Here is a 13706-nt window from a genome sequence, read left to right on the forward strand (position 1 = left end):
CCAGCATCGGCCTGCAGCCACATTTTAAGGGCTTTGTAAATCAACCATCCATTCAATCTGTGAACTTATATGACTCCTGTTCTCCATTTAGATGTAGAGCAAAATTATTGGCAAGTGGGTGCTGATCAGAAAAAGTTCCTCCCTGTCTAAATTAGGAGATGGGAGGTATAAATATAGAATAGTATACTTATGTTCTCAAAAGGAGATAAAATCATTCTTCATTGTCCATTATACTTAGCTGCATAAACATACATCCCATTGCACTAAATATCCACTTTAGAGTTTTCACACATTGCAATGGCAGATCTGTGCCACTGAAAGGCGCAGTATTGTGATATCTCGCTGAGCCTAACCCTGAGTGATTATTGCTCATATAGTCATGAAGAGACATAAACCCAGTGCTTTTTTGCCTGTGTTGTCGTAGTGTACTAGAGCTACAAGAAGGGCCTTCAGGGAGACGCTAGTTTTAAGTACATCTCATTGTAGGTGGGGAAGTAGAGGCCTAAGCAGGGGAGTAACTTGCCTAGGGTCCCATTAAGAGTCATGGCAGAGGTGGGCTGGGGCGGCCATCTCCGTGCTTCTCTCTGACAGTGTCCTGTTGTGCTCGCTGGAGCTACTGTATTAAACAAATCTTATTTCTACCCTTTGGGGATTCACAGTCTCAGAAGACATAGACATGAAGATGACCAAACAATCATCCCATGCATAAGCAGACCAAGTTATGTGTGTATAACAGACAGATTCATTGAGTGGTGGAGAAAATGAGTGGGGAATTTTGGAATCTATTTGGATAGCAAGGCAAAGGTAACATCAGTTGCTCTCTGACCCACTTGGGAAAAGCTTATAGATGCTATAAAGTTTTCTAATGGAAAAAGGCGCAGTACACTTGCCATGTGTTAGTGGGAGGGTAAGTATGATGCAGGGGTGGGTGGCAGAAGGCAGTGAAGATAAGTACTGCAACTTTGGAGGAGCCCTGGGTATGGATTGTTGAGGTGATTTCATGGGATACCAAAGGGAGCATAAGACTGGGGCACAGGCCAGAGACAGCAATCCCGAGTTCCCTGGAGTGCCCTACCCTCTTCTGGGAAAGCAAGTCAGTGGCATGAGTGCTGTGTTCCCAATGCTCTGGTCCCACCCCTGGTAGAAGAATAATAACTGATCGTGGTGGGTTTTTTCTGGCCCTCTGTATCTTTGAGCAGCATTCTGGTAGCCAATATCAATGGACTGGAGCTGGCCATGTGGTGAAACCTGCATGTCTTTCTTGCCCTGGGCTACATGTCAGGCACAGTGACTAAGCCAGAGTGGGCTTCAGGGAGTTACTTCTCTTTCCGAGGCTGGGAGGGGCAGAGGGACCTAGGGAAAACTTTGCTAGGGAGGGTGAACTGGGAAAGCCTCTGAAGTCAGCTGTTGGGATGCCACAGGCCAGGGGTTTTAAAGGATGTGAAGAGGCCAGGTGGGGGACCTAGACCAAGGCTGTAGCAGCCAGCATGGAGAGGAACAAGTGAGGGGGAGTGATTATGGGTGAGGAAGAAGTACTAGGATTTGTCTATAGACAGACAACCAACCAGAGAGTAAAAGACGGTGACATGCTGGGACATGAACCACCTACTACAGAGAAGGTCAGAGGTGGGGAGGGAGGAACTGGAGCTGTGGGCAGATCCAGCAGCTGGGATCCAAAGCTGGAGCCCTTGGATTATTGAATCCATTCTTTCCGAGAAGAGATGGTTCATCTTCCTGCCCAGAGAGTTTCTGGCCAGACTGGACAGTGGTTCTCAAACATGGTGCCAGGTGTTGCCAGATAGCTAACAATGAAATGTGTAAAAGAATGTCCCCAAGGTCACCTACACATATTTATTTTTCCTAATCTTTTGATACTTACAGCCACTTACCCGCTTTCAAGTTTTCAGAGTTGAGAATATATAAATTTGCACTAACAAGTACACAGGAAATGCTTGGAAGATAACTGATGAGCTTTAGTTTGGAAATTTCATTTTTTTCTTGGATCTGTATTATGATTTCATTAAAAACTAGCAATGTTTTTTGTTTGTGAAATAGTTCCTGGTTTTAAAACTGTTTCTATAGTTAATAAAGGTAACACTGTTTCATGACAGAGGCTGCCCCACCTCTGAACCAATTTTCAAGGAGCAGATTCTCCTCTCTCTCTCTCTCTCTCTCTTATTGCTTTTGGCCATTTCACTGTGTTCCAGCGACTTTTCCTGTGTGTGACTCGGCCAGGAGACTGACTTGGGTAAGATCCAGGTCAAGGGGTTGTGTGGGTGGGTCGGTGGTAAGGAGGTGCTGAAGAACACTAAAACCTTTGCCTGAGAGGAGGCTGGGAAGTTGCCTGTGAACTGAAATGACCCCAGGCCTCCTGTCACGGTCATAGCCCATGGAGTTGGCGGACTTGATCACTCCATATTGGGTACCCCCAGATAATAATGGCATTAGTCATCCATACTGGTTTTTTTTTTTTGTTTTTGTTTTTTGTGGTTTTTTTGAGTGAGAGAGAGAGAGAGTCTCACTCTGTCGCCCAGGCTAGAGTGCAGTGGGGTGATCTCAGCTAACTGCAACCTCTGCCTCCTGGTTCAAGTGATTCTCCTGTCTGAGCCTCCTGAGTAGCTGGGATTATAGGCACACACCATAACACCCAGCTAATTTTTGGATTTTTAATAGAGACGGGTTTCACCATGTTGGCCAGGCTGGTCTTGAACTCCTGACCTCAGGCAATCTGCCCACCTCGGCCTCCCAAAGTGCTGGGATTACAGGCATGAGCCACTGCACCTGGCCAACACTGTCTTTAAATCATCCAAAGTAAGAAAATGTTGATAGCTTATTGTCACAGCCCTATCATTTTACACATTCCCTGAATTATTGTCCAGCACTCAGCAGGTGTTCAAGAAACACTTTTGGTTCTTTGAGCCATTACTGGTCATTCCTGCCACCACTGCCACCACTGGATGGGGTTCTGAGAGCATTAATTAAAAGTTTTAAAGATTGTGTATGTTAAGACTAGTCCAAAGTCCATCCTCCTTCCTTCAGGCTGATCAGCCACACCCTGGCTATCAGCATTTATTTACTCATTTTCAAAGTGACAGAATGGTCCAGTGGGCAGGGGCATAAGGGGTCACTTCCTCTAGCTACTGACCGGTACAGGAGGATCCCATCTGCACAGTGGCTGCCCAAGACAGGCAGAACCCTAGCCCCACTCAGGTATCCTGTTCCCACTTTGTGGACATCTTTGGCTCTTAAAAATCCTCCTTCATTCTGATCCCAAATCTGCCTTTTGGCAGTGTTTCCTTGGTGACCTAGTTCTGCTCTTTGTGGCATCACAGAACAAAGGTTGGTGGGCATGGCACAATTCCACCTGAGAAGTTTGAGGGTAGTGCTCATGGACCCATGTCCCTTCCCCTCTCCACCCACTCTATCTCCCTCCACAAGGTTTATGTTCTCCAGTTCCATCAGCCATTCTTTCTATGGCATGGCAGTCAGTATTAATCCCAATAAAGGTGACACACATCCAGGGAGTGCTTGCCATGGGCCAGGCACTGTTCTAAGCTCTGTACATGAATTGTCTTATGTACTCAGAATCACTGTCATCATCCTCATTTTATCAAGGAGGCAACTAAGGAACAAGGGCTTATATTTTATCCAGAGCCACACAAGCAAGCAGCAGAGTGGAGATTTGGTGCTAGGCACTGTGACTCCATCTTAGTTGTGGTGTGAGAATATCTAACAGCCTTTCCTGCATAGTGCTAAAAATAAGCCCATGGTGCACTAGACTTGGGCTGGCCCTGCTTTAACTTATTTTGCAAGAAATCATTTGACAGGAGCCTTGGTTGAACCATTTTCTACAAAACCTTCAGAGTTTGTTTTGACAGAACAGATTGCAGGGCAGAGGCATCTGCACTGTCCCCAGCAAATGGGTTCATCCTGTAGCTCTGCCAGGCCCCACAGGGTTCATGAAGTGGTGGCTTTAGATCGAGGTGACAAATACAGGGCTCTTGATGTTTTCTTTTCCTGAACATGGTGCCTGAGCAATAGGTTTCTTGTTTAAAGTGCTTAGTCATGGTTTTATGGCCAAAAAGTAAAAGGAAAGAGGTGCCTAAGAATGATAAAACTGGGTCACCTCTTCAAGTGCCTAATCCAATATTCAGTCTCAGAGAACAACTCCAGCAGTTACGGGGGTGGATGGATGTGATGACCACCTACCCTGCACAACTGGGATGCAGGTACCAGATACACATTCTCCTGAAATGATCCCTGGTGCCTCTAGCCAGGCTCTTCTAGGAATCTGGAGAAAGATGACCCATGACTTCATCCAGAGTCATTGCTTCCGGTGCTCAGGGATGCCTGGGCTTTTCTGGCCACAACCATACACTAACAGGGTCAGAAGGGCTGAGATGCTGGGATTGAACCATCTTTCTTTTTGTGAGTTGCTTTCTAAATAGCATGCATCCTGGTCACTATTTTCTAGAGACCTAAGCAGCAAAGTAAGGGACCCTGGGCCATTGACTCAGAGACCTGGAAGGGGAGCAGCTTGAGGCAGTATAAAAAGCACTGGATAAAATCTGGTTCTACCAAAAATAGACTATGAGAGTTACCTCACCTCCCTGAAAGGTAATACCTTTATCTGAAAAATGGGGATGATAGTAGTACTAACCTGGAGGATTGACAGTAGGATTAGATGAGACTCTGCATGGTCATAACAGCGCTTGGCACAATGTCTAGCAGTGAAAAAACATAAATATGAGAATAATAACTTCCTTCTTCCTGCACTGTCTATTCCTTCTCTTATTCTAGTCCTGCCTGCCATTGGGCTTTCCCTCTAGTTTTGTGTAAATAGCTAACCTCTCCACCTCTTTTTGCCTGTAGATACACTACTGGTTCTGAGTGGGTAGTTCACGCCCCCTATAGGACATCGTGGGAATGTATGTGGGTGATCTGGCTGTCATAGTGACCCACAAGGCTTTTACTGGGGGAAGAGGAGAAGGCAGGGGTGCTAGATATAATGCTTGGGAAACAAAAGATTACCCAACATCTGCACAGCTGCCTAATGCTCATTGCATTTATGTAGGCAAAGCCCTGCTTAAAATCATCTGAGCCTGGAATCTGACTCCCGTTAACACATAAACACAAATAATTTTTCCATGTTTTTAATATACACTGAATTTTCTGGGAACACAGCTACCAAGTATATAAGATTTACCTATTTGTTATGAATAGGTGCAAGCATTTCATATGTCTTTCATGATGTTTTCTGGGGTAGCTGTGCCCCAATACTTGTATATTGATTTATATATTGTCTTATTTTTAACTATATTTTCTTTCTTCTCTGTATTACAGTTAGGGCATTATATTGATTATTTTTAAAATTATAAGCGTGTGAAGGTTATTTTGTTTACATATTTCATTTCAAGAGAGCTAAAGGCATATTTGAAATATTTTTATTGCATCTTTGAAAATATGAGAGAGCGAGAGATAGTGTGTGTGTGCACACATGCACACACATGCTTCCAAATTAGCTAGAAAAATCCTATGACAGACTTGAAATAAAAAGAAATGGTTTCATATCTCTTAGAAATGTCTTTTTACATAAGGATAAGTAGTAGAAGTCCAAATTTTTAAGTGCATTCATTGTCAGAGAAATGAGATGTTTTAATGTTTCCCCTGTCCCTTTTAGAAAATATGTAATCCTAAAAGATCCTGAAACAGTTTCCATTGTCATATTTTTTTCATTTTTGCCATCTCTATTTTTTCACTCCTCCCACCTGTACACATATATATTTAAAACATCCCCATATAGACTTTTAAAGAAAGAAAAGCCAGCCAGGCTCCCCACTCTTTACTAAGTTTGTTTTGATTGTTTTGTGGCCTATGCCTGTACCTCGCCTGGGTCTCACTGGCTCTGGGAGCTGTGGGCAGGTCCAAGGGAAAATCAAGAAAGTAATGAGGCTCCTTGTAGGGGCAACTTGGAGGCCAAGTTCGGTGGGTGTAGTCAGCCTGCCAGAGGCTTCCTGCCTCAAGCCTGGGCCTCTACCTGTCCTGAAGCCTGAGGGCTCTCCAGTTGGACCACGAGGGTCTGACATCCAGGAGGGTCCCCAGGAGAGAGCAACTGTCACTAGGGAACATGCTGCCCAACGCTGTACTGCGCAGCAATGCTGTGCTCCCCTTGGGTTGATGCCACGGGTAGCCACAGAACTGACCACAGCACCTAAAAGGCAAACACATACTGTGAATGTGCCAGTGGTCAGTGCTGCCTTGGTGGTCATGTATGGGCTGGCAGTAAGCTTTTGGCCCCTGACACTCCCTGCGTTGGCAATTTCTCAAGGCTTTCATCTAGGGTAGCAGGTGTGTGATTTCCCTCTCCTTTGTTCTTCCTATCTGGAAACTAGTTGAAGTCTTTTCTATGATGTTGATATAGTTACAGCAAATCTGAATACTTACTACTAAGTTTTGTAGTTCTGCTTAGTTCAAAAGTAACACAGCCTCATAAGAGAAGTTTGAAACAGGTAGAAAAATTGAAAGATGAAAATCACTACCCATTGTCTCAGCCCACAAAGACAGCTACTGTCAGCATTTTGTTTTATTTCCTTTCAGTCCTTTCTGTGTTTATGAAATTTTATTATGTAAATAATTTATGTCCAATATAGATAAAGATGGAAAACTGAAAAATTATAATGTTAAGACGAAAATGACCTATCTCACCAGTTGGAAATTTCCAGTCTGAAGTTGGGCGTATCTGGGTTCTAGTCCCAGTTGGAGATGTCTTAATATTCTGGTGAATTTTTTCCTTTTTTCTATAGACATATAATAAGATTAGGAAACATTGTGTATATAAGTTTGTATCCTTTTTCACCAATGTATATCAATTAATGTATATCAGTTCACTAATGAATATCAATTAAATGAAAATCTATTAAATGTATATCTATTTATATCTATTGACATATTAATAGATACCAGTGCATATCTATTAAATGAGTACTATGTAAGAGATGATGTCCTTAAACAGAAAATTTAATTTAGACATGAAGTTACTTTGTCAAAAGGTATATCAGTTTATATTCTGATACATAGTGTACTGGCCTGCCCATTTGCCACATCTTCACTAATACTGGTGTTATCTTTAAAATAGAATCTTTGCTAATATGAACAGTGAAAGTGTCATATTATTATCTATTAAATTTTGATTGTTATGAGATTGAGCATGTTTTTGTATATTTACTGGTCTTTGTGTTTCATCTTTTCTGATTTCCTATTCATATTCTTTGCTTAATTTTCCATTGAGGTATTTGCTGTTTTGTTGATTTATAGGAGACTTTGTTTTGTTTTAATTCAGAAAAGGTAGTATTGCTCCAGTTGTCACAGAGCTTTGGAGTCAGACAGACCTGGGTTTGAATCCTGGCTTTCCTACTTGGGAGCTGAGGGATTTCAGGCAATTTATCTGACCCCTCTCGGAATTAACTAGTTCTTCTTTGAGAACTAAACGAAACAACACTAGCTAGCATGAAATAAAAATCTGGTGTGTGTTTTCTGCCACTAGTTTTTGTGTTGTTATTTTTGTTGTGATTCCTGCAGTGAGTATTTTCTCAGAAAATGGCCTTGAGCTTTACAGCATGCCATTCAGACCCACAGACACATGATACTCATATATCCAGAGCTCAGAAAAATGAAACTGAAATCACTGAAGTATGTGTTTTTTTTCCTTAAATTCCTCATGCCAGAAGGAGACAAATGAAGGAAAAAAACAAGCTGATTACATTTTCGTTAAGAGGAACTTGTAGGGTTATTTCTGGGGTCAGGTAGGATACATTTAGACCAACATCTTAGATCTAGGGCCAGGAGGATCCCGAGATTCGTTGTGGATTACATCATCTTCCTCCAAGTGCGCTTGCCAGGCAAATGGACAAGTGCATTTTAGAAAGATTTTCAGTGGTTCACGTTTGAACAGATAGGATCACCTGGCTAACTTTTAGTTAACCCATTGAATAGATCTGATCTGCCATTCCCCCAGCATGCAGGTTATTCGTGTCCTCATTACTGGTTTTTGACATCCTAGCACCTTAGGCTCGAGGAGGGATGGGTATGAGCCTGTCCTGTCGTCTTTCTCCTACTTGGGACAGAGCTGTTGCTTTTATTTGCTGAGTCACTGAAGCAACAGAGCATGTGCAAAATCCCGGCCCGGAGCTGGGTGTATCTGGGTTCCAGTCCCTGTTCTAGCTCTTCCCAGCCATGTGATCTTGGACAAGTACCTTACCTCTCTAAGCCTCGGTGTCATCTTCTCTATGATGCCAATGCCTCCCCCAAAATGTTGTGAGAACCAAATGAGACACGTCACGGCTGGGACCACCCTAGGCATGTGTTTGATGCTCAATAAATGGGACGTGGTCACTGTTTAGAGAGGCAGGGGTGGCAGGTGGCTGCTGTTTCACCTCTACTCACAGCAGCAGGGCCTGTGATGTCACCTAGACATCTCATAGGCATTCTATGCTGAATATGTCCTAAGCCAGCAATTCCTCCCTGGATAAGTGGATGGCGTACAGGCACCTCTTCCTCCAGCTGTCACATGGGGCATGTGTCTGGTAAGTAGCTTTGCACCTCTAGTTGCCCCCTTGGCTGGGGGCCTTTGTGCAGTTCATGAATGGGAGTCACCCCTGGTCATGACCATCAGGAAACCTATTGGTATTCCTTTAGAGCATACCAAGAATCAACTTCTCAGAATATACCAAGAGTTAACTTTTTGTCACCCTACCATGGACACTCAGCCCGACTCCTCTTACACCTCACTTCCTGTTGATCAGCACAGCCCCTGGAAATAATGTCTAGAATCCAGCTGCTTCTCATTACTTCTACACCTAATACTGACGGCTGAGTTACAGCATCTCTTCCCCAGACTGTTGTAGCTGTCTCCTAACTCAGCTTCCTGCCCTGCCTTTACACACACACACAGTGTCTTCTTGCCACTGCAGCCAGACTTCAAACCTAAGAGGGATCATGTCACTCCCTATTTAACTCAGAGTCAAGGGCAAGATCCTTACAGGGGTCTGCAGGCCTGGCCCTCTGCACCCCCACCTTCCTTACCTGTAGCCCCCCAAGTCACTGGTCCTCTAGCACTGGGCATCTCCCTGTGGCCCTGTGCACCAGCCGTTCTTGCCTGGAACGCCTCTTTTGCCTCTCACCACCTCCCGTCCAGCCTCTTTGGGGCCTTCCTGACTGCCCTCCTCTCCCAGTCTGCCTCCTTCCCATCTCTGACCTTCCTCCCGAGCACTCAGCACTACCCAGCACCCGACATAACTTACTCGTTTTGTTTGCTTGCCTTCCTCACCAGAAGGTGTACCAGATGAGGACAAGGATTCTTTTTTGTCCCTATCCCCATCCCCAGCACTGCCATGGAGAATAGTGCCTGGCACTTGGATGCCCTCAGTAAATATTTGTTGAGAGATTAATGAGTGATCGTGGGCCAGCACACCAACAGTGTCTTCGTTATTACAGAATTGTCCCGAATTGAAATTTGGCTGCTACATGCAGTTTGTGGTGGAAATTTACGCAAATTACCAATTCTTTTACCAAAGAAATTACCTAACTTATGTGGGTTCTCAATAAACTGTGTTGGATTGCCTCAGGGCTTTGGGGCAGTGGTAGCCATCTGAGGCCTCCTTGCCAGTCAGCCAAACCCTGTGCTGGGTGGGACATAACAGATGCCCCCAGCACCCTTAGCCAATACTGCTGTGTCACCCCAGAATTCCTGAGGCAGCCCAGCCCCAGCAGCAGCTGTCACCCTGCTGGGTTCCCCTTCCCCTCCTTTGGGCTTCATCTCTCTAGGAAAATCATTGTCCTTGCTTTCTCCATCTTATCTCCCTGAGCAACTTCAAAATTCTGTTATTCATCTCCCACTGACCTAACTTTCTCATTGCCCTAGTCCAAGCTTTTCACAGGAGGAGTTGTCTCTATTTTATATTAAAACAAAGGGGTTGGGCTCTTAAAACTCCATTCACTTTTCAAATTCTTTTGAGTCCTCAGTACTTTCTGCTATAAAATGCTGCCCTCTGGGATGCCTTCCAGACCTACCCCCAGGGCACTTGTAGCCTTCCCTGCAGCCACCTCCTCAGCTCCCTCCTTGTTCCCAGAGGTCACTGTCCTGGATCTCTCCAGCTTTAAGTTCCTTCATGTCCTCTTGCCACCCCTGCTTTCACCATCTCTGAGTTCCTGCCTCTCCAAGATTTCAACCTGAGTTTGCATCTCCTGATCTCACTTTTCCCAGCCCTCTTCTCCCCTTTCAACCAGCACGAGGCCATCCACTTCCGTGGCCATAGTGGATACCACTGAGCATGCTAGGTGTTTTCTTACATTCAATTCATTTGGTCTACACAACAACCCTGTGCAGGGAATCCCCCTCTTTACAGATGAGGCATCCGTAGCTCCTGGAGGTCACCTAACTTGCCCAGGACATGCAGCTAATAAGTGGCAGGGCTAGGATTAGAACCCAAGAGGCACTGCACTGACCACCATCCTGTGCTGCCTCTCCCTGTGCACCCAGAATCCCCTTACTCTGTTGTCCACACCCACCTTCTCCTGCCTGTCTGGTACCTGAGGGAGAACCCTCAGCCTCTTCCTCCACGGCTGCTTGCTTTCTCTTCTGCCAGGAAGGTCCCATACCTGGCTGGCCTGCTCTGGAGACATGCCAGCTACCCGGCCTCTCTGGGAGGCTGTCCTGGGGTCCCACCACCCTACTTTGTAGTTGGCCTTGTTCTTTTCTGTGGTGAAAGGTGCAGGCCATTCCATCCAAGATCCTGTAATATTCCTTTTCTCTGCTGCTGAATGTTCTTCCCATTTCCCCCACATTCTTGCAAAAGGATGTGGCTTTCTGCTTGCATCTCGGCCTGCCTTGAGGCCACCCTTTCTTGAAAAGCAGCCTGGCCCGGCCTGTCTTGTTGGTATCCCCTAAGCCCTAGCCTGAAACACAAGCCCCTTTCAGGTGCTCCATCCTAACTCCACCCTCCCTCACACTGGCCTCTCTTCCTTTGCCACCAAATAACAGCAGTACATTCTTTTGTTTCCTTTAGAACAAGATGCAGATGTTTTCCAGAATTTTCTTCAACTTCAGGCAGTGAGTTTTTTGGTAGAAGGAGTGTTCCTCCCCTGAGTCTGTAGAACCAGGCTCTCTCTTCTTAACTGTAACAATTAAAGACAAAGACAAGCAAGATAACAATGCAGAGAAATAGGAGCCAGGCTGAGGCACCTTCACTTAGCTGGTCCTTGAGCATGACTTGTTGATCCTTCTTGGTTCCATCGGGGATTGTACCCTGTGCCCTCTTTGAACGCAGGGGCATGTCGAGGCCAAGGGTCAGGAAGAGAGCTTTGGCCTTGCCAGCCTGCTCCCCAGAGTGGAAGTGGCAGGGCAGGAGGGGCGTGGCAGAGAGCATATATAGCCCCCGGCCTTGCTCCCAGATGTTGGTTGCTGGGGTGCAGAGGAGAACAAGGCCTGGACCCTGCCTGGGGAGAGGCAGCACCTGAGAGCTCTCTTCGTGGCTTCAGAACCCATGTTGTTCTCCAGGTAACGCAGACCATCCCTGGGGTCTAGGCTAGGGGAAAACCCTTTCAAAAAATTCCTGGTTCTGGGGCAGGCCGTAGGCTGAATGCGTGGGGTCTGCATGAAGGGCAGAGGACAGTGCCAGGCCAGTGAGCGTGCACTGGGCAGAGGAAGTGGTCAGAGACCACTCATAAAAAAAAGCAGGACATGAACCTCAGAGTCTGGGCTGCTTTCAGAGGAGCCAAGAGACTGGGAAATAAGCACCTTCTGGTGAGGAAATCAGCAGGAGGAGGGAAGGACCACACAGCAGGGGACTCAATCCTGGATGGCTTTGCCGAGCATGGTTCCTCTAGTGTGCCCCCATGGAACCCTTGGCTGTTAGATGTGAGGTGGTAAATGGTGTGTGGTTGCATTCACCTGGGACTCAGACTCCACTGCCCTTTCACATTCACCCTCCACAGGGCCATGTTTAAAGGTCCAAGAAGCCCTAACTATTCTCCAAGAAAAACCTAACCATTAAACCTAGCATTCCCCATACTTATTTGGCCCCTGATTCTGCCCGCCCCCCCCACCCATATAACATCATTATAGTGCTGTGGAATTAATGTTCCGTGGTAGAACTTTGGGAAGTGCTTTCTGAAGAATTTGTAAATCCCTGCAGCCTCTGGACTGTGCCTATTTCTTAGTTTGCATGGAGGCTGTGCTGTACAGTGAAAGGAGTATGGGCTTGAGATGGGACTAGCCTCTGTTTAAATCTGCCTTCCCACTATACGAAATCACTGGTCTTCAGGCTTAAACTTAAACTCAAACTTTTCTTATCTGTAAGATAGGAGATGAAACATTAGCTAGTTGTCTTATGAGGCTATTGTGATGGTTAATGGGAAGATAATAATGACACTTACAAAGGGCTTGTTATGCTCCAGACACCATTCTGGGCACTTTATATATCCTATTTAATCTTCACCACAACTGTGAGGCAGGTAATGTTATCATCCTTTTCCTACAAATCAGGAGACCAATGACACATACAGGCTAAGTGTTGTGCCCTACGTCACATAGCTGGTAAATGTGGGACCTAAGATTTGAACCTTAAGCACTCATACATGTTGGGGTCAGGATTTGAAACTTGACCGCCATCTCCCATCAGAGATCATGTTCTAAATCGCTGTGTTATAAAGGGTCTAGAACAGTAGAAGCACTGAGTGGTATCAGTTCCCTTTTCAGGTGATTTGTGGATATGTTAAAGGGATTGATGGTTCCTGGGACTCCAAGTCATTCTGCAGTCGTTATAATCAGCCCTGTTGAAAGAGTAACCTGCTCGATCTGGTTGCCCACTCAGATGCTCCCATTGTGACCATTCCTTTTGCTCTGCTGCCTCATCCTGGGGCACTTCAGTTTGGGTGGCTGCTCAGCGGTCAGGTGGAGTCAGGCCACTTCCCACAGTTATCTCATTCGTGGCCTGTACCCCCCATATCCAGGACCAAGAGTTCCCCTGGGATGCCCAGTGGGGTAGTAGCCTGTTCTTTTCCTACACCTCAGTGGCGGACTTGGCAAAGGGCTAAGAAGACACCCCTTTTATCATTCAGCAAACTGAGTTTGCCTTTACTGAGCTAGGAGCATACCCTGGGGGAACTAGCCCTCTTAGACCTCTGAATCCCTCTACCAACCCTCAGTAGCTGCCTGGGAGACTGGGATTCTGTGGACTCTCCTCTGTCCACGATATTGGGGGTCTTTTCCACAAAGACCAGCCTTGTTTTGATTCACAAAGTGCCCCAGATTTACAAATCTTGTCCCTTGCGGGATCCTCTCAACTGATATCCAAGCCCCATAGCTCCAAATGCCATCTCCTTGATTGATGTTTGATTTGGGGATCTGCAAACATCTAGAGCTACCAGTTGAATTTGGGTACCCAGGGACCACAAATGGGCCCGTCCCACCCTGACCCCGACAACCAGTACCTTTCAGACTGAAGTTCTCCCTACCAGCCAGGCCACCGGGCAAACCCCTGCAACACCTCATAATTCTCACCTCTTCCCCAGGCTCTTCTACTTTTATTAACACTTCCTCAGCACCCTCCTCACCCCCCAACACACACCCAAGCCAATAAGCAAATCATTTTTTCTTCTATTCTGCTACCAAAAAAAAAAAAAAAAAAAAAAAAAAAAAAAAAAAAAAA

At 45.7% G+C, this 13706-nt stretch overlaps 1 protein-coding gene across 13 annotated transcripts in view; it reads left to right on the forward strand.

Moving 5' to 3' along the window:
* Window positions 1-13706, forward strand: part of ARNTL (aryl hydrocarbon receptor nuclear translocator like) — a 110098-nt gene that overhangs the window by 52032 nt on the left and 44360 nt on the right. The window contains exon 1 of one of the 13 annotated variants that reach the window (XM_032240803.1): window positions 11064-11107. The exons of the other annotated variants lie outside the window; for them this stretch is intronic. The gene's annotated coding sequence lies outside the window, so the exon portion shown is untranslated. Of the gene's footprint in view, window positions 1-11063; window positions 11108-13706 lie in introns of those variants that run through there. 13 annotated transcript variants of the gene reach the window in all.

Source organism: Sapajus apella, unplaced genomic scaffold (assembly GCF_009761245.1).
Source record: "Sapajus apella isolate SASKATOON/1434 unplaced genomic scaffold, GSC_monkey_1.0 scaffold47, whole genome shotgun sequence".
Classification (NCBI taxonomy): Eukaryota; Metazoa; Chordata; class Mammalia; order Primates; family Cebidae; genus Sapajus; species Sapajus apella.